Genomic DNA, 23,254 nt, shown 5'->3' on the forward strand with positions numbered 1-23,254 from the left:
GTTGGACACTTAACCAACTGAGCCACCCAGGCATCCACAACAGTCCCATTTTATAAGCAAGCTGGGAAGAGGTATTTTTCATCTCTTTAACTTAGTCACTGTGGTGCATGTATAATGTATTGTACTGTAATTTTTTAGAGGATCACATTATAATTTTAAATTGCTTTCCCTAGATAACTGATAAAACTGAACATCTTTTCACATATTTGTTGGCCATTTGGATCTCTTCTTTTGTAAAATCTGTTCAAGTCTTTCCCCTATTCTATATGATTGTCTTTTTCTTATTTTTCATCTTATTTATCAGTTTATCATTTTCTCATAAAATTAAACATACTCCTATCCCATAACCCAAATATTCTACTTCTATGAATTTACTCAAAAGAAATAAAAACTTGTCTACAAAATGAGTTGTACATGAATGTTCATAATAGCTTTATTCACAGTAGGTGAACACTGAAAACAACCTAAATGTCTATTCACAGGAAAACGGATAAAGCATAATTTATTCAGAAGTTGAAATACTAGTTGGCAAAAAAGGAATGGACTACTGATAACATGCAACAATAGGAATGAATTTTTTAAAATGCTGAGCTAAAGAGGCAAACAACCCTACTGAATGATTCCATTTATATAAAGTTCTAGAACAAAGTTATTACAGTAAAATCAAAAGGGTGATTGTTTCAGCAGGCCAGGAGAAAAAGAGAGGACTGACTACAAGGAGGCATACATTATTTTCTAAGATTTTGGGGTATGTTTTATGCAGGTTTATGTGTTTGTCAAAACTGATCAAAATATATACTTCAGGGGATGCCTGGGTGGCTCAGTGGCTGAGTGTCTGCCTTTGGCTCAGGTCATGATCCTGGGGTCCTGGGATCTAATTCAGCATCAGGGGATCCCTGGGTGGCGCAGCAGTTTGGCGCCTGCCTTTGGCCCAGGGCGCGATCCTGGAGACCCGGGATCGAATCCCACGTCGGGCTCCCGGTGCATGGAGCCTGCTTCTCCCTCTGCCTGTATCTCTGCCTCTCTCTCTCTCTCTCTCTGTGACTATCATAAATAAATAATAAAAAAAAATTTAATTCAGCATCAGGCTCCCCGCAGAAAGCCTGCTTCTCCCTCTGCCTATGTCTCCGCCTCTCTCTGTGTGTCTCTCATGAATAAATAAATAAAATCTTAAAAAATATATTTTTATATCTGTGTATTCTATTATGTAAAATTAAAAAGTAGTGTAAAATTTTCTGTATATAATGAACCTTAAATCAATTAGGATAAAGAAAAAAACCTGGTTAGTTGGAAAGAAGGAATATCAACATTCTCACAACATAAAGCTAGCTCTGGAGGCTAATGGTGAGCTGTTAAAGTCAATCATTTGGTAACTGATTTAACTTCTTTCCCAAATTAATATCTCTATTTTAAAGAAAGGTTATGGTTTACAAAATTCAGGTAATGTCCATTTTGTAAATTATTCTGTGCTTCATGCTGCCTATGTCCTATGTCAGTGTTTTTTTTAATATTTTTCTGGCAAGACATTCAAAGAAGGAAGAAAGTTTACAATTTATCAATATATCAGCGAGTTAAGACTCGCTGGTGGCCACTGCACAGACCCAACTTCACTTGACTGTATGCCTCATTCTGCTTCCCCTACAACCATGTCTGACCAACCTGATATGGCTGCGATTGAGAAATTCAATAAGTCAAAACTGAAGAAAACAGAAACAGAAGAGAAAAATCCGCTTTCAAAAGAACAATTGAACAGGAGGAGCAAGCAGGTGAATTGTAATGAGACGTGCACTGCCAATGTGCACTGTACGTTCCATAAGCATTGCCTTCTTGTTTTATTTCTTTTAGCCATTTAACTTTGTAAGACGTAAAGAGGTTGGATCAAGTGTAAATGACTGTCCCTTTTCATATCAAAGAATTGAGAACTACTGACAATGGAGGCAGTGCCTGTCTCTCCCACCTGCCTGGCTGGCTGGCAGGGAAGGAAAAGAACTTGTGTGTTGGTGAGGGAGGAAGCTGGGTGGGACAAGAGTGAAATCTAGAGTAAAAACCAAAGTGGTACAAGGTATTGGGCAGGCCGTAAAATGCAGTTTAATCAGAGTGCCAATTTTTTGTTCCAATGCTTTTAATTATTAGAATACAAAAAAAATTATTAGAATACACAATTTTTTAAAAAGATCTTATTTATTTATTAGAGAGAGTGAGAGAGAGCATAAGTGGGATGTGGGGAGAGGGAGAGAGAGAAGCAGATACCCCACTGAGCAGGGAGCCTGATGTTAGGCTCAATTCCAGGACCCCAGGATCATGACCTGAGCCAAAGGCAGATGTTTAACTCACTGAGCCACCCAGGCACCCAATGGAATGCACAATTTTTTAATATACAAATAAAAAGTTTTAAAACCTGAAAGAGGGCAGCCCAGGTGGCTCAGCGGTTTAGCGCTGTCTTCAGCCCGGGGTGTGATCCTGGAGACCCTGGATCGAGTCCCACGTTGGGCTCCCTGCATGGAGCCTGCTTCTCCCTCTCCCTGTGTCTCTGCCTCTCTCTCTGTCCTGCATGAATAAATAAATAAAATATTTAAAATAAATAAATAATAAAACCTGAAAGAAAAATCAATACATCAGTTGCATTCTTAATTTTAACATGTTAGGCAAATGAGAAGAATTCCTGTTCATTGTTACTGTTATATTCTGCTTTACAAGGGTCGATTTTTAGATATATAAGTATGCACAGTGTTGTTTTTTTTTTAAAGATTTTATTAAAAAAATAATAAAATAAAAATAAAGATTTTATTTTTAAGTAATCTCTACACTCAAGGTGGGGCTTGAACTTATAACCTTGAGATCAAGAGTCACATGCCCTATCTACTGAGCCAGCCAGTGCCCTAAACAGTGTTTTTAAACGGGTTTAGATAGGCCCTTTGAAATAGACAAAAAATTGTTACCTCATTTATTTATCATGTCATATAAACCTGTGTGAACTGTTAGACCATGTAAAGCAAAAGTGAAAGCTTAAGCTATTTTATTATAATTTCACTTCTAATAATTTATCCTGAAGAAAATACTGAAGCAAAGCAAAAGTAAATATTAATACAGCTTTCCTTACAGCATTGACTATGAGATCTTATAAAAAGTGAGAATAACCTAAATATACAATATTAGAACAACTTAGTAAATTATGGTACATCAACAGAATAAAACATAAGGTATTAAATGATAATCAGGAAAACCTGGAAACATGAAAAAACAGAACATGAAATAAAAAAATATAATTGTTCAAGAATTATCTATGTAAGTAAAAATAACACAAAAAATTCAATTATTTATTTTTAAAGATTTTATTTATTTATTCATGAGACACACACAGAGAAGCAGAGACACAGGCAGAGTAAGAAGCAGGCTTCATGCAGGGAGCCCGACGTGGGACTCAATTCCGGGACCCTGGGGTCACAACTTGAGCTGAAGGCAGACGCTCAACCACTGAGCCACCCAGGTGTCCCAACACAAAAAATTTTTAAATAATTTTATTATGATGGTAGTTTTGTGAATATTTTTTAATATTTTAAAATTATATCTTACAGGCATGCCTAGGTGGCTTGGTCAGTTAATTGTCTGGCTTGATTTTAGCTCTGCTCCTGAACTTGAGCCCCGCATAGGGCTCCACACTCAGCAGGGAGTCTGCTTCTCTCCCTCTCCCTCTGCCTCTCCCCTCCCTAAAAAATTATATCTTCCAAATTGTCTTATATATTTATTTAAAGGTCTTAACTTTCTTTTATTCTGAAATTTGTACATCATATGCATTATCAGAGGAATCACATTTTAATTTTCCTACTAATAACCTCATTAACGTAAGATCTCTTGCTGGGGTAAGTTGGATTTTCTTTTCTTTTTTCCCCCCAATATTTTTTTTTATTTATTTGAGAGAGAGCAAAAGCAGGGGGAGGGGAAGAGGGACAAGCAGACTCCCCACTGAGCACAGAGGCCATCTCAGGGCTCCATCCCAGGACCTTGAGATCCTGACCTGAGCCGGTCAGACAATTAACTGAGCCACCCAGGCGCCCCTACATTAAGATTTTCCAAAGAACCAATGCTTATTAAAAATGGCGCTTGTAAAGTAGATAGAACTTATTGATAATCATAGTTACAGCTTTAATAAGCTTGTCTCCAGTGCCATAAACTTTTCATGTAATTAGGGATCAAGTTTAAGCTGGCTCAACCCCCACTTTCTTTTTTAAGATTTTATTTATTTATTCATGAGAGACACAAAAAGAGAGGCAAAGATATAGGCAGAGGGAGAAGCAGGCTCCATGCAGGAAGCCCAACGCAGGACTCGATCCCGGGACCACAGGATCACACCCTGAGCCAAAGGCAGACGCTCAACTGTTGAGCCACCCAGGCGTCCCTCAACCCCTACTTTTTAAAACATATTTTCCTATGAAACCATTAAATCATCGTAGTGGTGGATGTGGTGGTTTCTCCCACAACCCTGTACCCCTACCTCCCATTCTCTATCTTCCCCTAACCTTCCTTAGCCCATGGAGCACTAGGAAAATCCTAACGAGCCTAGTTCTGAAGAGCACACTGTGTACACCATCTTCTGAATTGTTTGTGTGGATTTAGAACCAAGAAGCAAAAATATAAGGCAACTGCTCTACCAACCCAATGAGCTAAAAAAAAATACTGTCAAGCTCTCTTGCTTTGTTTCAAACCCATATCTCTTTAAATTTATTTTTCTAAACAAGGGTGTCTTGGTGGCTCCGTCGGTTGAGTGTCTGACTCTTGATTTCAGCTCAGGTCATGATTTTGGAGTCGTGAGATCCAGCCCTGTATCAGCTCCATGCTCAGTGGAAAGTCTGCTTGAGATTCTCTTCCTCTTCCTTTGTACCACCTCCCACCACTCTCTCTTTCTCTAAGGCAAATAAATTTAAAAAAAAATTTTTCTACTCATAACCACAGTATCTTGATCATATCTTATCTCTAATACCAGTTCCCCAACAGTGACACCCCTTACAGTCCCACTCTGATTCCACATGTGCTCCATCCAAGAGATACAGATAAGGTCCACAGCCGCTCAGCAGACTCACTGGCAAGCTACAGCTTTTGGCCAGAAGTACTTGACTGTGCTGCCTCCCCAAAAGTAAGATTGTGTCTGCTTCGGTCACCTTCCTGCTAAGCACCTTGTTCAACCTTGACTTTGGCCTTTGGAATCACACCATCACCAGGGAAGACCGATGTGCAGAGAGAGACAGAATATCCATCTGGACATTGTAGAACGTGGGATTCAGGTGGTCTAGTAGTCCATGTGGCTTGGAACCATTCATGTGTGTCAATCTCTCCTTACCCCCTTGAAGGTGATTCAACACACTGTAATTTCTTTTTGATCTGTGAGCTTTTCTGCACCATGACCTAGTCTAGGATAGCTGGCCTGGTAGGATGCTTGGGAACCAACACTGCATCAACTTAATTTCCCACGTTTGGATTTAAATCCAGGCATTCTGATACCAATGCCAGCTCCCTTAGAATTATGCCATACAGACTCCCTGATGAAATCACATATGCTCCAAGTCTGTTGATTTCCAATCATCAAAACATTTTATTCAGAGAAGGAAAAAGATACTTTCTAACAAAACAGGTAGAAAAATGAGTGTTTAAGACCATAGAAAAGTCACTAAGAACTTGAGGAAAGCAAGACGTTCTAAAGTGAGGTGATAGAGATACCACACGCATCAAATGAATCAATTAGAATTTTTGTTGGGGGATGCTTGGGTGGCTCAGCAGTTGAGCATCTGCCTTTGGCCCAGGGCATGATCCTGGAGTCCCGGGATCGAGTCCCACATCAGGCTCCCTGCGTGGAGCCTGCTTCTCCCTCTGCCTGTGTCTCTGCCTCCCTCTCTCTGTCTCTCATGAATAAATAAATAAAATCTTTTAAAAAAATATTTTGTTGAAAGTAGCTTTCTGGAAAAATCGGTCAATAACGGCTAACTCAGAAACACGCACCTTGAGCAATTAGACTGTAGTTTCTAAATACAGTTTCCTACTAAAAGGAACCACACTTCTTAAAGAAATGACTAACTCCAGGTCTGAAGTAGAATATATACACATGGAGACTTGAAGTATTTTATCCTACCAGAAAGCAAAGAGGTTATCAAAGATTAACAGGATCACGTCAAAATGCCTCAGAAGTCATGCCTGAAGACATGCCTCCTGGCCCAGCATGTAACAGTTTGAGCAGCAGTAAGAATAATAGCTGTCATGAATTAAAACACATTAACTGTGGGTACATCATAAGTTCAAATTATTCATTAGAAAAATCTCATTGGCCATCTTGGGGAATGCCAGAGAAGCAATTTATCATTTCTAAAAAAAAAAAAAAAAAAAAAAAGAGCACTATAGGTAAAAGGTAAAAGAGAACCTATTAAAACTGATCAATTTGTAGTATCTCAATGAAAACTGAAAGGATCACTGAATGTTAAGATGGAGCCTGTTCTATTCTGTTTCAATAGTTTCCTGAATTCTGTAAAAGAAACAAAATATGTAAAAATGCTTTGTGTTTTTAACAAATTCTTACTCGCAGATTCATACCTCAAGTAGCTACATAAAAATGTGAATAAATGATGACGAAGAGAGGAAGAGGCATCGTCATACATAAACAAAGCATTTTTGTCTTTTCTAACAGACTGCAACCCATTAGTCATTTGTACTAGCTTTCCAAGGAAACTTCCAGTTAAATTTGCTCTCATATGTTTCACAAGTCTCATGAGGGACCATTATGCCTTTATGTTTATATTAATAACTGCAGGAGACAAAAAAAACTTAGATAAAATGTCATGACCTTTACTTCTCTTTTGTAGGCTTATTTTGAATTATCCCTTTATCTTGCATAAAGCAATTTTTCAAAGGGCATGTGATTTTTCCATTCTAATAAACTTTAGAATTCTATCATAAAGATAACTAACCTTTCTACTTAGCATGCTACTCTATAATTTTCTACCCTATCCTGTGGGGGTAGAGATTACCCCATTAACTCAATGCCTTATTAGGTCAATTTACAAGAACTGCCATGGTGTTAGTATATAGCCGTTCCAGAATAAAGGGAGTTTGAAGATGCAAGTTATATCCATTACACTCTTCCAAAGAGAGACAGGAAAATGGATTCTAAAATGAGTGAACTAAGAGAAAACAGGCGTCTGGAAGTCTGCTCCTAATTATCAGGTCTTAAAGCATATACACGTGGGAGTGGTCACACCGAGGGTACATATTACACTTTTTTTTCATTCCTCAAAGGCAACAGTATTCACAGATAAGCATAAATTCAAGAAAACAAAAATCCCAATGTTGCCAGAAGGTTGTGTCAAGCAATTGTGCGAAACAGCACCTTGAAAGGCCCTGCGCTGTTAAAGTGACTGGAGAGGGGGAAATATAATCATTATTCTCAAAAGACTTTCACAAAGAATGACTAACTTTGACTGAGTGCTTCTCAAAGCCTCACTCTAACCTCCTCAGATAGATATTGTTATTTCCACTTTAGAGATGGAGAAACTGAAGCTTAGGGAAGTTAAGTAACTTGCCCAAAGTCACACAGCAAGTTTAAGCGTTGGATCTGGTTAGGAAGCTTAGTCTAACCCTAGAGCCTGAGCACCTAACCGTTAAGCTCTCCTCCCCACTGCACGTTTGATCAAGAGACAGAACGTTTACATATGCTAGTTAAGATGCACACAGATGGGTAAGTTAGAGATTTTGGCTTTAGTCCTTACTCTGACATTTTAGTCAACTCTCTTTACACTTCATTTTCTTCATTTATCAAATGGGAGTTTGATAGCCAGCTAACCCTGATCTAGCTAATTATGCAATTATAATGATGATGGATGTTAAAGTGCTCTGAGGGGACAAATATTATACAAAGTACTATTTTTTTTAACAGATTGATCTTGGCATGCAAAAAATACTTATTGAGCATCTACCATACACCCTACGAGTACTTGGCACTACTTGTACGGAAGATGAGCAAACCAGATATGGCCACGACCTTTGTGGAGTGCACAGTCTCAAGCCAAAAACAAACATTAAGCACACAAGTATGCAAATATGGGTATAATTTTAAATCGTGTATTGAAGGAAATAAACACCTTATCATCAGGAAAGAGACTAAGAGAAGGGACTTGGAAGAAATGACTTTTATAGTGGTGCAGGGAAGAACTGAAAGTGTGGGGTGAGACCCATGGCAAATAAGTTACGGTAGAAAGGGACCAACCAGCACAGGGCTAGGCAGGCAAAGCCTTACGGGCCCTATAGTGGCATTTGTATTTCAACCTAAGTGCAATGAGAAATCATTAATGGTTTAAGAGCTGGGTCTGGCCTGGTCAAAGGGTTGAAAGTGTTGGCCCAAGTAATTGCACCGATGAGCCATAATGTCAGGGCTGGATAAGGGGTCAGTGAAGAGAGGAAGGATAGAGCAGAATGGAGAGAGAATGGCAGGCCGCTGGACTGAGGGTGCGATGGCATGAAAGGAGTGTTGCTGGTGGTTACTTGAGAAAATGGAAGGATAGAGCAGTGTGTTTGAGCAAAGAAAAGGATGGTCCCCGTGATGATCATGGGAGCGAGTGGTGGTGACAGTAAAGTGGAGCTAGAGATGTGAAATCAGAGAACTGAAAGGCCAGGATGAGTTGCCTGAACCGGGAAGAAAGTTCCAATTCATGGGAGGGCTGGCGTGTGGGTTTTGCACAGGGCTGACGCCTGCTGGTAAGTGCTGGTAAGAAGCCCTGGAAGCCAAACTGCGGGCTGAGTAGAACCCTCCGAAGCTTATCGAAACCAGCAGCCAAGGAAGAGGACCGTTTTTACTTAGACATAACATTTTCACTTTTTTGAAATGTCTCTTCCAGGAGTAGTTGACTCAGAATGTCCTCACAGCTAAAACACCCCCTCTAGATAATTCCAGGCGCATGTAATCAAATAATGAGAATGCAATGCCTGAATAGTTGGGAGAACATGAATTTCTCCATAAATTTTGTTTTTAACTTTCTTTCTCGGCAAAGTGTAACATACATGTTATAAAATGTACAAATTGTAACTGCATGGCTAGATTTAATTTTGGAAATGTGTAAACCCATCACATTCCAAATGTAACCATCATCACTCATATTACATGTAGAGTTATTCGAGCAACCCAGAAATTTCTCTCTTGCCCACCCCTAGTCACTGCTTACTATACTATCCTGACTTCTAACACAGATTAGTCTTGTCTGTTCTTCCACATCATATAAATGGAATCAAACATATTCTTTTGTACTTTGCTTCTTTGACTTAACATATATCTGTGAAATTTACCCATATTGCATATAGCAGTAGCTCATTCCTTTAAAAAAAAATTCCATTTAGAAAATATACCACCATAATTTATTCATTCTTTTGGCTGATGAGCATTTGGGTTGTTTCCAGTTTATGACTGTTACTCCATATGCCTTCTGTTGATCATATATACATGTGCATGTATATAGTAGAAATCTAACTAGATTCAGAGTTGCCAGGGCATTTTAAGTAGATGCTGTCAAAGGTTTTCCAAAGAAGCAGTCCAATCACCAGCATATGATGATCCCAGTTGTTCCACGTTTTTTGCTAACGCTTGGTATTGTTAGGTTTTTGTTTTGTTTTGTGTTCTAGTATGTACATCCTCTCATGTTAGCCAACTATTAAAGGGGGCTTCAAAAGAGAGTTTGACTTGTTTCTCTTGGATTTTCTATGGCCCAGAGGCTAGTGCCAAACCTGGTTCTGAAAAAATTCTCCAGGTTAAAGCAGCAAATGATAGCAGAGTAGACAGCTGCACTAAATGTAGAGTACACTCCCTCTGAGGGCAGGGCAAGGCATAGGTGGTTCTTACGGACGAAATACAGGTCTTAGGTCCCTCTTGGATCCTGTCCTGGAGAGTTCATCAGTTCCCACCAAAGGAGTGGCCTGAAAGATGAAAGGGAGGGGTCTAGAAAGGCAATCAGAGGAGAGGCATTGCCAGGGTCCAGGGAGCTGTCACCAAAGAGCCTGGCACAAGAATCTCTGGTGGACTCAAGGAAGGGATCTGCCTTCCCCATAGGGCATGTCCATGAGGTGCCTGTCAATAAGATCTTTCTGTCCCTTACTATCCTGAAAGAAGAGCTGGGTGAGGGACAGGAAAGAGGAGGAGAACCACAGTTAGAAAAGAGAGTCAGGGGATCCCTGGGTGGCGCAGCGGTTTGGCACCTGCCTTTGGCCCAGGGCACGATCCTGGAGACCCGGGATCAAATCCCACATCGGGCTCCAGGTGCATGGAGCATGCTTCTCCCTCTGCCTGTGTCTCTGCCTCTCTCTCTCTCTCTCCTGTGACTATCATAAATTAAAAAAAGAAAAAGAAAAAGAAAAGAAAAGAGAGTCAGAAGCTGACCAAGACTTTACTGTTGCCTTTCCAGCCTAAAGCAAGCCAGAGCTGAGTGAGGGTTCAAATTAGGTAAAAGTGTGAAGTTGTGATTCAGACACTAGACTGCACATTTCATTTACTAAAATATCCCTGATGAACCTCCGTACCCCAGAACTTGCTCTCCTTGCAAAACTGCCTGCTTCACTTAATGGCAACTCCACCCCTCCAGTTGCTTCAGCCCAAAGCCATCCAGTCATCCTGTGTCTCCTCACAGCCCATAGTCTATCCATTAACAGATCCGGCCATCCCTACCTTAACATGTTCTATGTTTTAAAAGGGGGGGGGGGAGTGGTCAGGGATGTGTTTGGTGTTTTCTGTACTTAGGATATCCTGAATTATTAATTGTTGGCCAAATTTCAAGAGGATAAGAATTAGTACTGTTTGCAGGTTTGCTATGTTTACAGAGAAATGCTCTGTCTCTTGTTCTGCGTGTGCTTGTGCTACTAAAGCCTAAATCATCCCAACAGAGACCAAACCTAAGAAAGGAACTAAAAATGCATTAAAGTGAAATGATTGTGCTTGCTACTAATTCATATGTCATACACTCCAATACGGAGGAATTGTTGGTTCAGGATAAATAACATATATCCTGGGGAGACAAACTCGATCTAATAGATGGAAGTTTGATTTGAACCTAATAATATATGAATATGGATTTTAAAAACAAATATGAAGTCTTGACTTAGAGTTTCTTTGTGTCTTATAATCATTGCTGCCTTTATGTTTATTTTTTCTTTCATAATTGAGTTTTTATTGGTTATTCTGAGGATCAGTAGAGACATTTCAATCTGTATACAATTCTTTGTTTGTTTGTTTGTCTGTTTCGTGACCCTAAGATCAAGACCCAAGCTGAGGTCAAGAGTAGGACTCTTAACCAACTCTCACCTCAATTTGTACACAATTCTTAACATACATACTAAAAGTCTAAAAAATCATGTATTTGTGATTCTTTTCTAAAAGTTCCAGTGATCTTCTGGCTTAAAATTTGGAGGCAAATTTTCTATGGTATATCAAGTACTTATATCTTCAAATGTTGATATGCTGTTACATTGATAAATCCCATTAATTCCCAATTTATCTACAGTCCATACTCTGATTTTCAGTCTTGCATAGCACATTAACAAAGTTACTAGGAAAACTGGCCTACCACAACCAAGATGTTACAGAGTCTACAAAATTCTGACAGGGAGAGCCAAGATTAAGGAGTGGTTTTCTTTAGGAAACAATTCTACCAAAAACAACATGGGAATACAATTTGAAATATCAAGACATATTAAATGCACAACTGACTCCAAATTGCCATTCAGTATGCTTGGTATTATAGGACATAAAAACCACCGCATCCGCGGAATGTTAAACTGACAGCCAAGACAACTGAAGCTTCCCGCATTCAATATCCCACTGTTTTCTGGTTGTACCAAAAAATAAACAACCAGCCAATGACTTCACCTCTTTAAAAAAAAACAAAGCATTACAGTTTAGAAATGGGATGAAGTGGTATTCCCTCCTTAAAATTTTCTAGAGCTAAAAAAATAATAATAAAATTTTTTAATGAGCATAAAAAAATTTCTAGAGCTACTAAAATACTTGCATTTACAAAATAGTTGATAAAAATATTTCTCTAGATTGTACAAGCAGGGAGATAGGGACCACCGAGAGGACATGATATAGGATTTTAATCAGACTTGGCTTCTTTCTTTCCTGCTTCATCAGAGGCTAGCCTCTCCTCATTTTCATTTTCTACAATTTCTGAAGTCTGTCTTATTTTGTTTTCTGGTTAGTCACTTGAGTCTGGTTTTCCTTTGCTCCCTTTTTCTCCTTGTTTGCAATTTTTTTGTCTGAAGACTTAGCCTTTTCTGTCTCCTTGTTTGGCTTCCCTTCCACTTTTGCAGGAGCAGGTTTGGCTGGCCACCTCGCTGACCTCGTCTTGGACTCCTCCTTCACTGCCCTCTTGGCAAAGCTGACCTTGCCCTTGGGTACCTTGGTGCCAGGGCAGGTGTGCAAGGCGTGCCTGTGGGCCACCCAGAGCCTTCACAAGGCTGGGCTGCCTGGCCACTGCCACTCCTCCACTCCTCCCACCACCCAAGCTGTTGTCACCCTACCCTAATGTTTACATACCTGTTGAAGTCCCCCTAGTAAAGGAGAAGTATGTGTTTGCCTATGAGATTTATAAATACAAATACAGAGATCTATGACTTTAAAAGGGACACCTTGTTTTCATGATCATGCTTGTTAATCTCACCAATAGGATTATTTGCAGAAGAAATGAACATGTCATAGAGTTATTCATTTAAAAATAAGAACTACTTTCCCCAAATAAGTTGTTTCTTCATTATTCTAAGATTACCTGTAAAAACTAAAATTCGAGGAATTCCACTTCCAGAATGGCAGCTTGAGGTGGTACACAAATCTGTTCCCCAGCAAAATAACCATAACTGAAGAAAATTATTTTAAAAACCACCCCATTAAAGTCTCTGAAAATTGTCTTAAGGTCATACAGCAAATTAAGAAATATTTATTCAAGGAAATCTACTAAATTTCAGTACTAACAGCGAAGGTCTGTAGTGCTTGAGACACAACCTACTCCTTCACTCCCCTTCCCTAGCTTAGCTTTATGGAAGTTCCGCTTCAGGAATATTTGACCAAGAAGTCAGGGGCTTTCTTCCTCTTGAGTTTCCAGTCAAGGGATTACCGTAGCTCACCTGGAGGTGCTACTAGCAGCTCTTATCTCCTCCCTCTCTGACTTGCAAAGTCTATATTCCTGGTAAGTATAGCCAAGAAATTGAAAACTTCTTTATGCAGATTTTACTCATAGGATGGAGGCTCTCGCCCAGGGACTGCAGACTCAGAATACTCTGGCCTCAATTGCCTTGCCTCAGGTCACTTGGAGGGGAGAGGTCCCACACGAGGAGAGCCAAGACAAGAATGCCAGAGGCTACCATCCCTATCTAGCATCCTGTTTGTAAAGCACTTAAAGGTCATTTCCACCCTCAGCTCCAGAGCAGTGGCTCAAAGATACTGCTTTGGTGGAGGGTTGTGGTAGGGGAGGCAGCCTGTTAGAGCAGAGTTCAAAGCTCTTTCCAGAGAAACTAACTTTATTTCAACTGGCATAAGAAAGAATCAACAAACTTGAAGGTAGATCAATTGAGATTATATAATCCAAAGAACAGAGAGGAAAAAAAAATAATGAAGAAAAGTTAACAAAGCCGCAGAAAAATGTGGCACCAGTAAGCACACTGACATATGTGTAATGAGAAAATGTAGCAGAAAAAGCAAAGAGAAAGAATCAGAAAATATATTAAAAGAAATTATGGCTGAAAATATCTCAAATTTGTTGGAAAATCATCTGTAAATTAATCTATACATCCAGGAATCTCAATAAACTCCAATGAGGGGGTGCCGGGTTGGCTCAGTCAGTTATGCATCTGCCTTTGGCTCAGGTCATGATCTCAGGGTCCTGGGATCAAGCCCCACATGGGCTTCCTGCTCAGTGGGGAGCTGGCTACTCCCTCTCCCTCTGCCACTCCCCCTGCTTGTACTCTCGTTCTCTTGCTCTCTCTCTCTCTCTCTGTCAGGTGAGTGAATAAAATATTTTTTTCTCAAAAATGAAAGACATGGGAAGCCTGAGTAGCTCAGCAGTTGAATGTCTGCCCTTGGCTCAGGGCGTGATCCTGGAGTCCAGGGATCGAGTCCCACATCGGGCTCCCCGTGAGGAGCCTGCTTCTCCCTCTGCCTGTGTCTCTGCCTCTCTCTGTGTCTCTCACTAATAAATAAATCTTTTTTAAAAATAATAAATAAATAATGAAAGACATCACAAGAAAGAAAAGTACAGACTAATATCTCTTATGAATATATATATGCAAGAATCTTAAAATACTAGCAAACCAAAATCAGTGATATAGGCAAAGAATCATATACCAGGACTAAGGGGATTTATTCCAGGAATGCAAGGTCAATTTGACATCTGAAAATCCATTATTTATGGATTTAATATAATATAACCCATCAATAAAGGACAAAAACCATATGAACATCTCAACAGATACAGAAAATGCATTTCACAAAACTACAAAAACCTATTAATTTTAAAACAACAAACTTGGAATGGAATGTAATCTTTTCAGCCTGACATTTAGGAAAAGCCCACAGGTAACATCATACTTAATAGTGAAAACTGAATGTTTTCTAAGATCAGGGGCAAGACAATGATGACTGTTCTCATCACTTCTATTCAACATTGTACTGGAGGTCATAGTCAAGGAAATTAGACAATAAAATAAAACAAAACAAAATAAACTGCATCTAAATTGGAAAGGAAGAAGAAAAACTATCTCTATTTGTAGATAATATAATCTTCTGTATGAGAAAATCCTAAGGAGGGGCACCTGAGTGGTGCAGTTGGTTAGGCGTCCAACTCTTGGTTTCAGCTCAGGTCTGATCTCAGTCTCAGTCATGAGATTGAGTCCTTCGGTGAGCTCCCCATTCAGTGCGGAGTCTGCTTTGGTTTCTCTCTCACTGTCCCCTGCCCCTCCCCACCTCCTCAATTTGTGTTTGCGCTCACTCTCTCTCTCAAAAATAATGAATAAATATTTAAAAAGAGACAGAGAGAATCCTAAGGAATCCACTAAAAAACTTTTAGAAGCAATAAGTTCAGCAATTTGCATGATACAAAACCAATATGCAAAAATCCATTATATTTCTGTAAAATAGCAATGAGCAAACCAAAAATGAAATGAAGAAACAATTCCATCTGCAATAGCATAAAAAGGTACAGAGTCAATTCTTACTATATTTTATAAAGTCACCATAAATAGTGAATTAGAATATTCCCATTTCTCCTAGGGAATGTATTGAGTTAGACTCCTACAAGCCTCTGGTCACATTTCATCAACTGATTAATACATACCCTCGTTTTTATATGTGTTTCTATTTAAAGGCATCTGATTTAATATATATTGTTGATTCCTTAGTTTTGAACTTATAGCCAACAGTATACACCAAGGATTATTATGACTTAATAACCAAAAGACTACCCAATTAAAAATGAACAAATGACCTGAATAGACAGTTCTCCAAGGAAAATATGCAAATGGCCAATGAATACATAAAAAGATGTTCAACATCATTAGCCATCAGGTAACTGCAAATGGAAAACACAGTGAGATACCACCCCACATTCACTAGGATGGCTGTAATCAAAATGACAGATAATAGTAATTGTTGACAAGGAAATGGAGAAATTGGAGCCTTCATACATTGCTGGTGGAAATGTAAAAAGATACAACTACTTTGGAAAACCGTTTGGCAGTTCCTCAAATGATTAAATGTAGAGTTACCATGTGATCCAGCAATTCTACTCCTAAATATTTACCTAAGAGAAATGATAAATTAAAATATATGTTTGCATAACTTATTACATGAATAAATGTTCATAGCAATTTTATTCCTTTTTTTAAAATTTATTTATTTATGATAGTCACAGAGAGAGAGAGAGAGGCAGAGACACAGGCAGAGGGAGAAGCAGGCTCCACGCACCGGGAGCCCGACATGGGATTCGATCCCAGGTCTCCAGGATCGTGCCCTGAGCCAAAGGCAGGCGCCAAACCGCTGCGCCACCCAGGGATCCCAGCAATTTTATTCCTAATAGTCAAATGGGGATGCCTGTGTGGCTCAGTGGTTGAGCATCTGCCTTCAGTTCAGGTCATGATTCTGGGATTCTGAGATCGAGTCCCACATCAGGCTCCCCATGTAGAGTCTGCTTCTCCCTCTGCCTGTATCTCTGCCTCTCTCTTTCTCTGTCTCTCATGAATAAATAAATAAAATCCTTAAAAAATAAAATGAATGAATGGATGAATTGTATAACATGCAAATTATATCTCAAGCTATTTTTTAAGCAAATGAGTTACAAATTTCCAAAAGGATGTTGATGAAATGATAATTCAAAATAATAAAGAAAATAGTGCTTTTAGATAACCTTACTTAATTACATCTATGAGAAGATTTGAAAAATTATTTAATCCTGTAAGATGTTTGACGATATTAAAAATATTGATTATGATATTTTTCCACTGGATCATTTTCTCTCTTCCTTTTTTCTTTCACTTACCAAATCATGTTGTTATGTCTTTGTCTTACACTATATTGATTTCAAATCTATTTCACTTCAAATAGAACTCCATGAACAAAGGACACAGAAACCACTGAAGAGAATTATTTTACTCTACATATATAGGTTTAAATCATTACACATTGATATAATATGAAAAATGATTCTAAGTAACAGGAACATAATAGGTCTCTATCATTTGAATCTACTCTCAAAAAATCCATTAGGTATTTAAAAAGTCTAATTTTTCTTACTTGTTTTATCTTTCGATTGGATTATTAATGGGAATGTGAACCCAGCCAGTCAAATGAAATTAAAGAAACTGGGGTTTTTAAAGATTTGTTTACTCATTGTAGAGAGGCAGGAAGGAGACAGAAGGAGAGGGAGAGGGAGAGCGAGAATCTCAAGCAGATTCCCTACTGAACACGGAGCTAATGGGGCTTAATATCACGACACTTAAATCACGACCTGAGTCAAGGGCTAGCTAGACCCTTAACCTACTGAGCCAGCCAGGTGCCCCCAAATTTTGTTTTTAAAAACCTATTTGCCTGTGCTGTCTGAGACTTATGTACTTATCTCCATTGATTAGATCGAAATTCTCTAACCAAACTATGTCTTTTTCTTTCTAAACTCTCCCTTCATCATTAGCAATTGTCACAATTCCAGAGCTGTTAACAATTTGGCTATGCTTTGTGGAAGTCTTATTTTTATTTTAAGCTTATTTAGATCATTCCCCCAGGGTCTAATAACACTTGAGAATTTATGCAGGCTTTCTTTTATATTGTGCCCTAGAAACTGAAACTAAGATGGAAAAAACTTTATGAGGCAAATAATGTTTTTTTCCTCTCTTTAAAACTTGTATAGTTTTTATATTTCATCTCCCCAATTCCATGGATGAGGACTCTTTCAGGGCATCTGAGCATCAGGACCGGCTATAGGATTTGTAAGGAAGGGATGGAGAAGAAGGAAAGCATGATGTAAAGAGCCAAGAAGGATGGAAAAGTATGTTCTGCTTAATGGGATTGGAGAAGACGGTTATGGAAAATGACAGAAAGGGGGAGCCTGGATGGCTCAGCTGGTCAAGTGTCTGCCTTTCTGCTCAGGTCATAATCCTGGGGTCCTGGGATCCAGCTCCACCTCGGGCTCCCTGATTAGCAGGGAGTCTGCTTCTCCCTCTCCCTTTGCCTCTCCCTCTGCCCATGCGCTCGCTCTCTCTCTCTCTCTCTCTCTCTCTCTTTCTCTCTCTCTCTCTCATGTGTGCTCATTCTCTGTCAAATAAATGACTAAAATCTTAAAAGTAAAAAAGAAAGAAATGGAAGGAAGGAAGGAAGGAAGGAAGGAAGGAAGGAAGGAAGGAAGGAAAGGAGTGAGGGAGGGAGGGAAAGGAATGCTCTAAGCACTGTGAAGGCCTGTCTCTTCTTTTAGGAACCAAGAGATAGGAATCATAATGAAAGAAGAAAAGCAGACCCAAAAAAAGAGAAAGTGGTAGACAGCAGACTGAGAAGATCAGAAGTGGCCAGCAAAGGGTGGAGCCCTCAGGGACAACAGAGGAGCAATGAATCTCACAATCAACAAGACAGGTTGAGTCTGGCCACTGACGGGAGAGAAAGGGCCTGGAACATAAGCAGCAGGTGGAATGAACCTCAGCTTTGGGGAAGTTGAAGGCGTGAACGGGAAGGGAGTGGGGAGCAGTGTATACACCTGGATGCTTTGAGCGCTGAAGGCAGGGTGGTGACATGGAGAAAAACATGTGGAGGAAACGTCAATGGAAGGCTGTGACAGATTGAGCTACTCATTCCTAATTCTAACATTTCCCTCGTTATTCAATTTTCATATGGGTTACACGAGGTGGAAACAGCACGAAACAAAAGTGTAAAGACAGGAAATTATAAAGAAAGTGGGAGGTAGGGAGTGGATGAAATTTTTTTTAAAAGTTTTTGTTTATCTATTTGACAGAGAGAGCACAAGCAGGGGGAATAGGAGAGGGAGAAGCAGGCTCCCCGCTGAGCGGAGAGCCTGATGTGGGGGCTCAATCTCCGGATGCTGGGATTATGAGCTGGTCCAAAGGCAGACGCTGAACTGACTGAGCCTCCCAAGTGCCCAGGGATTAGGTGAATTTAGTTAAAATGAAAGATTCATATATACAGGAGAGTGGTGGCAGAAAAGACTGGAAATCTGGGGCAGAGTCAGGTTGTAAAAGTTCTCAGATATCAGTAAAGAACTGGGCCCCAGCAAGGGGAAAGGAAGGGTTTTCAGCCCAAAAGTGAAATGCTGAGTACAGGATTTAATGAAAATAAACACACAAACAAAAGACAGAATGGGATATCTGGGTGGCTCAGCGGTTGAGCACCTGCCCCTGGCTCAGGGCATGATCTGCGGTCTTAGGATCGAGTCCCACATCAGGCTTCCTGCCTGGAGCCTGTTTCTCCCTCTGCCTACATGTCTGCCTTTCTCTCTGTGTGTCTTTCATGAATAATAAATAAAGTCTTAAAAAAAAAAAAAAGAATGGAGGGAGAGAGAAACTAGAGGTGGAAAAATAAATTATAAAGCCGAGGTGTGTGCAGTCCCCTGCAAAGGCCCGAAAGATGTGTCTATGTGGTTATTCTGCTTCTGGGAATTTACATCCTAAGGAAATAATTATGTATAAGAAGATTTAACACCAAAGATGCTTATTGCAACATTATTATAAAATATTTTCCTTTTTATTTTATTTTATTTATTTATTTGAGAGAGACACAGATAGCAAGAGAGAGCAGGAGCGGGGAGGAGAGGGAGAACCAGGCTCCTCACTGATCTGGGAGCTGGACGTGGGGCTTATCCCAGGACCCTGAGATCATGACCTGAGCTGAAACCAAGAGTCAGATGCTTAACCAACTGAGCCACCCGGGTGCCGCTTTTATAAAATCTTTCCAAAAACACTTTAAAAAACGTCTTTAGCAGCTAAATCTTTGCACACATTCTTCATTGTTTCAAAAAGTTCTATCAAAAAAAAAAGTTCTATCTGCAGAGTAAAAATCTCTAGCCTTGCTAATGAAAATAAATCACTCTGATCTTTCTTAGATACACAATATACTAATACGACCAACAAAGATATGTCTATATAGATACGCACGCACACACACAGTGCTATATAAACTCCTGAAGATGGAAATATCTATGTATTGCTCACATATATTAGTATTGGAATTGAGAAGAAATTACAATGTTCTATAGATATTGGAGGCTTCCCCCATGACCCCATTTAAATTTACATGGTAGCAGGGGATATTAGAGGAAATTACTTAATTTTTTGTATCTCTATCTCATCTCTACACTGTAAATTCAATGAAAGTTGAGACATAATACGATCCAAATAAATAAAGAAATATAACTTTTAAGTCTTCAAACAAAAGGCAAGGAATTTTTCTTCCCTCGTTGGGCCAAACCTGACCCAATTTCAGTGTTCAGCCAATCCCATGCAACTGGCTTCTTTTTAGATCACCTAAACCAATGACTGCTACAAGGAATTATCCTGATTGACTTAAACCCATCGGAGCCATCCCTGGGAACTGGGGATGGCGATCCATCCATAGGCCCCCTTGAGTCTTATAGCTGGTACATTATTTGCGAGGGGTGTATGGGTGTTGGTAGAATGACTATGTTAAAGATGAAATTGAAGCCTGTGACAGCAGAGCTCAGGTGTCAAGGGAAATTGCACTGAATTGGAACAAAAGACTTTGCATACGTGAGCATAGCACTGCCAACTGTGATTTGAGAAATCTCAAACAGATGAAATATCAAAAGACTGGACACACGTCAATAGTATTAAGGCATGGGAGAGGGATGCTGAGGAGCCCAACTCTGTCAACTAAGATATCGACTTTAACTATATGACAGTAGTTCTAATTTTTGGTATTTGTGAGACATTTTAAAATTCTGCAGTTCTATTATTTTTCACATGATATCTCTTTGTTATGTGGGTTTAGTACTACTGTGGTTCAAATAATTGTTTTCTTATCCCTAGCTGACAGTTTGTAATGAGCTTGTAAACGGTTTGTACTAAGAATACACTGTATTGGATTTTCTTTTCAATTATTTTTTTTAAATTTCAATTCCAGTGTCATTAGCATACAGTGTTATATTAGTTTCAGATATACAATATAGTGATTTAGCATTCTGTACATTACTCCGTGCTCATCACAATAAGTGTACTCTTTAATTCCTTTCAACTATTTCCCCTATCCCCCCACCCACCTCCCCTCTGGTAACCATCAGTTTGTTCTTTTAGTTAAGAGTCAGTTTTGGGGGTTGTCTCTTTCTTCTCCTTTTTTCTTTTTAAATAATTCTAATTTTATTTTACTTATTTATTTTAAGTAGGTTCCATGCCCAATGTCATGCCCAAGAGTCATATGCTCTACTGACTGAAACAACCAGGTACCCCTCTTTTTATCTTTATTCATTTGTTTTGTTTCTTAAATTCTACAGATGAGTTAAATTATATAGTATTGGGGTTTCTTTGACTGACTCATTTCACTTTAGTATTATACTTTCTTGATCCACTCATGTTATTGCCATTTGGCAAGATTTCATTCTTTTTTGTGGCTGAGTAATCATATATATGTATGATTATATACATATACATATATATACACACACGCGCACGTGCACACACACACACACACACAGACACACCACGCCTCGTTTATCCATTCATCTATTGATAGATACTTGGGTGGCTTCCATAATTTGGCCACTGTAAATAATGCCACAATAAACACAGGGGTGGGGACACCTGGGTGGCTCAGAAGTTTGGTGTTTGCCTTTGGCCCATGGTGTTATCCTGGAGTCCTGGGAACGAGTCCCACATTGGGTTCCCTGCATGGAGCCTGCTTCTCCTTCTGCCTGTGTCTCCGCCTCTCTCTCTCTCTCTGTCTCTGTCTCTGTCTCTCATCAATAAATAAATACAATCTTTTTTTAAAAAGTCTATAAAATAAATAAGCAAACAAACACAGGGGTGCATGTATCTTTTCAAATTAGTGTTTTTGTATTCTTTGGGTAAATACCCAGTAGTGGAATTACTGGATCATATGGTATTTCTATTTTTAATTTTTTGAGGAGCCAACATACTGTTTTCCACAGTGGCTGGACCAGTTGGTATTCCCACCTGTAGTACACAAGGGTTCCTTTTTCTTCACATCCTTGTCAACACTTGCTACTTCTTGTATTAACTTTAGCATTCTGACAGATATGAGGTAATATCTCATTGTGGTTTTAATTTGCATTTCCTGATGATGAGTGATGTTGAGCATCTTTTCATGTGTCTGTTGGCTATCTGGATATGTTTTCTGGAGAAATTTCTATTCAAGTCTTCTGTCCATTTTTTAATTAGATTAAATTAGATTAATTAGTAATCACTTGGGGGTTTTGTGTCGAGCTATATAAGTTCTTTATATATTTTAGATACTAACCCTTTATTGGGTATATCATTTGCAAATATCTTCTCCCATTTAGTAGGTTGCCTTTTGGTTTTGTTGATTGTTTCCTTTGCTGTGCAGAAGCTTTTTATTTTGATGTCGTCCCAATAGTTTAATTTTGCTTTTATTTCCCTCACCTCAGGAGAAGAGAGGAAAATGTTGCATATAGCCAATGTCAGAAAAATTACTACCTATGCTCTCTTCTAGGATTTTTATAGGTTCAGTTCTCACATTTAGATCCTTAATTCATTTTGAGTTTATTTTTGTATATGGTGTAAGAAGCTGGCCCAGTTTCATTCTTTTGTATGTAGCTATCCAGTTTTCCCAACACCATTTGTTTGAAGAAACTTTTTTTATTGTATATTCTTGTCTCCTTTGTCAAAGATTTATTGACCATATAGTTGTGAGTTTATTTGGGGGATACCTATGCTGATACCACAGTGTTGTGATATATATGAAAGCTTTATAGTATATCTTGAAATCTGGGGTTATGATTCCTCCAGTTTTGTTCTTCTTTTTCAAGATTGCTTTGGCTATTCAGGGTTTCTAATGGTTCTATACAGTTTTTTTTCTATTTATTCTAGTTGTGTGAAATTTATTCTAGTTTTGTGAAAAATGCTGTTGGTATTTTTATAGGGATTGCATTAAATCTGTAGATTGCTTTAAATAATATGGACATGTGCGTGTAATAGTTTTCCATTTGTTTGTATATCTTAAATTTCTCTTTAATCAGTGTTTTATAGTTTTCAAAATATAGGTCTTTCACCTCCTAGGTGTTTTATTATTTTTGGTGCAATTATAAATGGATTGTTTTCTTAATTTCTCTTTCTGCTACTTCATTATTAGTGTATAGAAATGCAACAGATTTCTGTATGTTAATCTTGTATCCTGCAACTTTACTGAATTCATTTATCAGTTCTAGTAGTTCTTTGGTGGAGTCTTTAGGGTTTTCTATATATAGTTATCATATCATCTGTGAATAGTGAAAGTTTTATTTTTTCCTTACCAATTAGGTTGCCTTTTATTTCTTTTTCTTGTCTGATTGCTGTGGCTAGGACTTCTAGTATTATGTTGAATAAAGTTGGTGAAAGTAGACATCCTTGTCTTGTTCCTGATCTTAGGGAAAAGCTCCCAATTTTTTACCATTAAGTATGAGGTTACCTGTGGGCTTTATTATGTTGAGGTATGTTCCCTCTAAATCTACTTTGTTGAGGGTTTTAATCATGAATGGATATTATAGTTTGTTAAATGCCTTTTCTG

At 38.8% G+C, this 23,254-nt stretch overlaps 2 pseudogenes; one reads left to right on the top strand and one right to left on the bottom strand.

Annotated features, from left to right (window-relative positions):
* Positions 1 to 1,777, top strand: part of LOC129512194 (thymosin beta-4-like) — a 28,173-nt pseudogene extending 26,396 nt beyond the window's left edge.
* A 10,333-nt stretch (positions 1,778 to 12,110) lies between these two features.
* On the bottom strand, positions 12,111 to 13,377 carry LOC129512195 (non-histone chromosomal protein HMG-14-like; annotated as a pseudogene).
* Positions 13,378 to 23,254: the final 9,877 nt, after the last annotated feature.

This window comes from Nyctereutes procyonoides, unplaced genomic scaffold (genome assembly GCF_905146905.1).
Source record: "Nyctereutes procyonoides isolate TBG_1078 unplaced genomic scaffold, NYPRO_anot_genome, whole genome shotgun sequence".
NCBI lineage: Eukaryota > Metazoa > Chordata > Mammalia > Carnivora > Canidae > Nyctereutes > Nyctereutes procyonoides.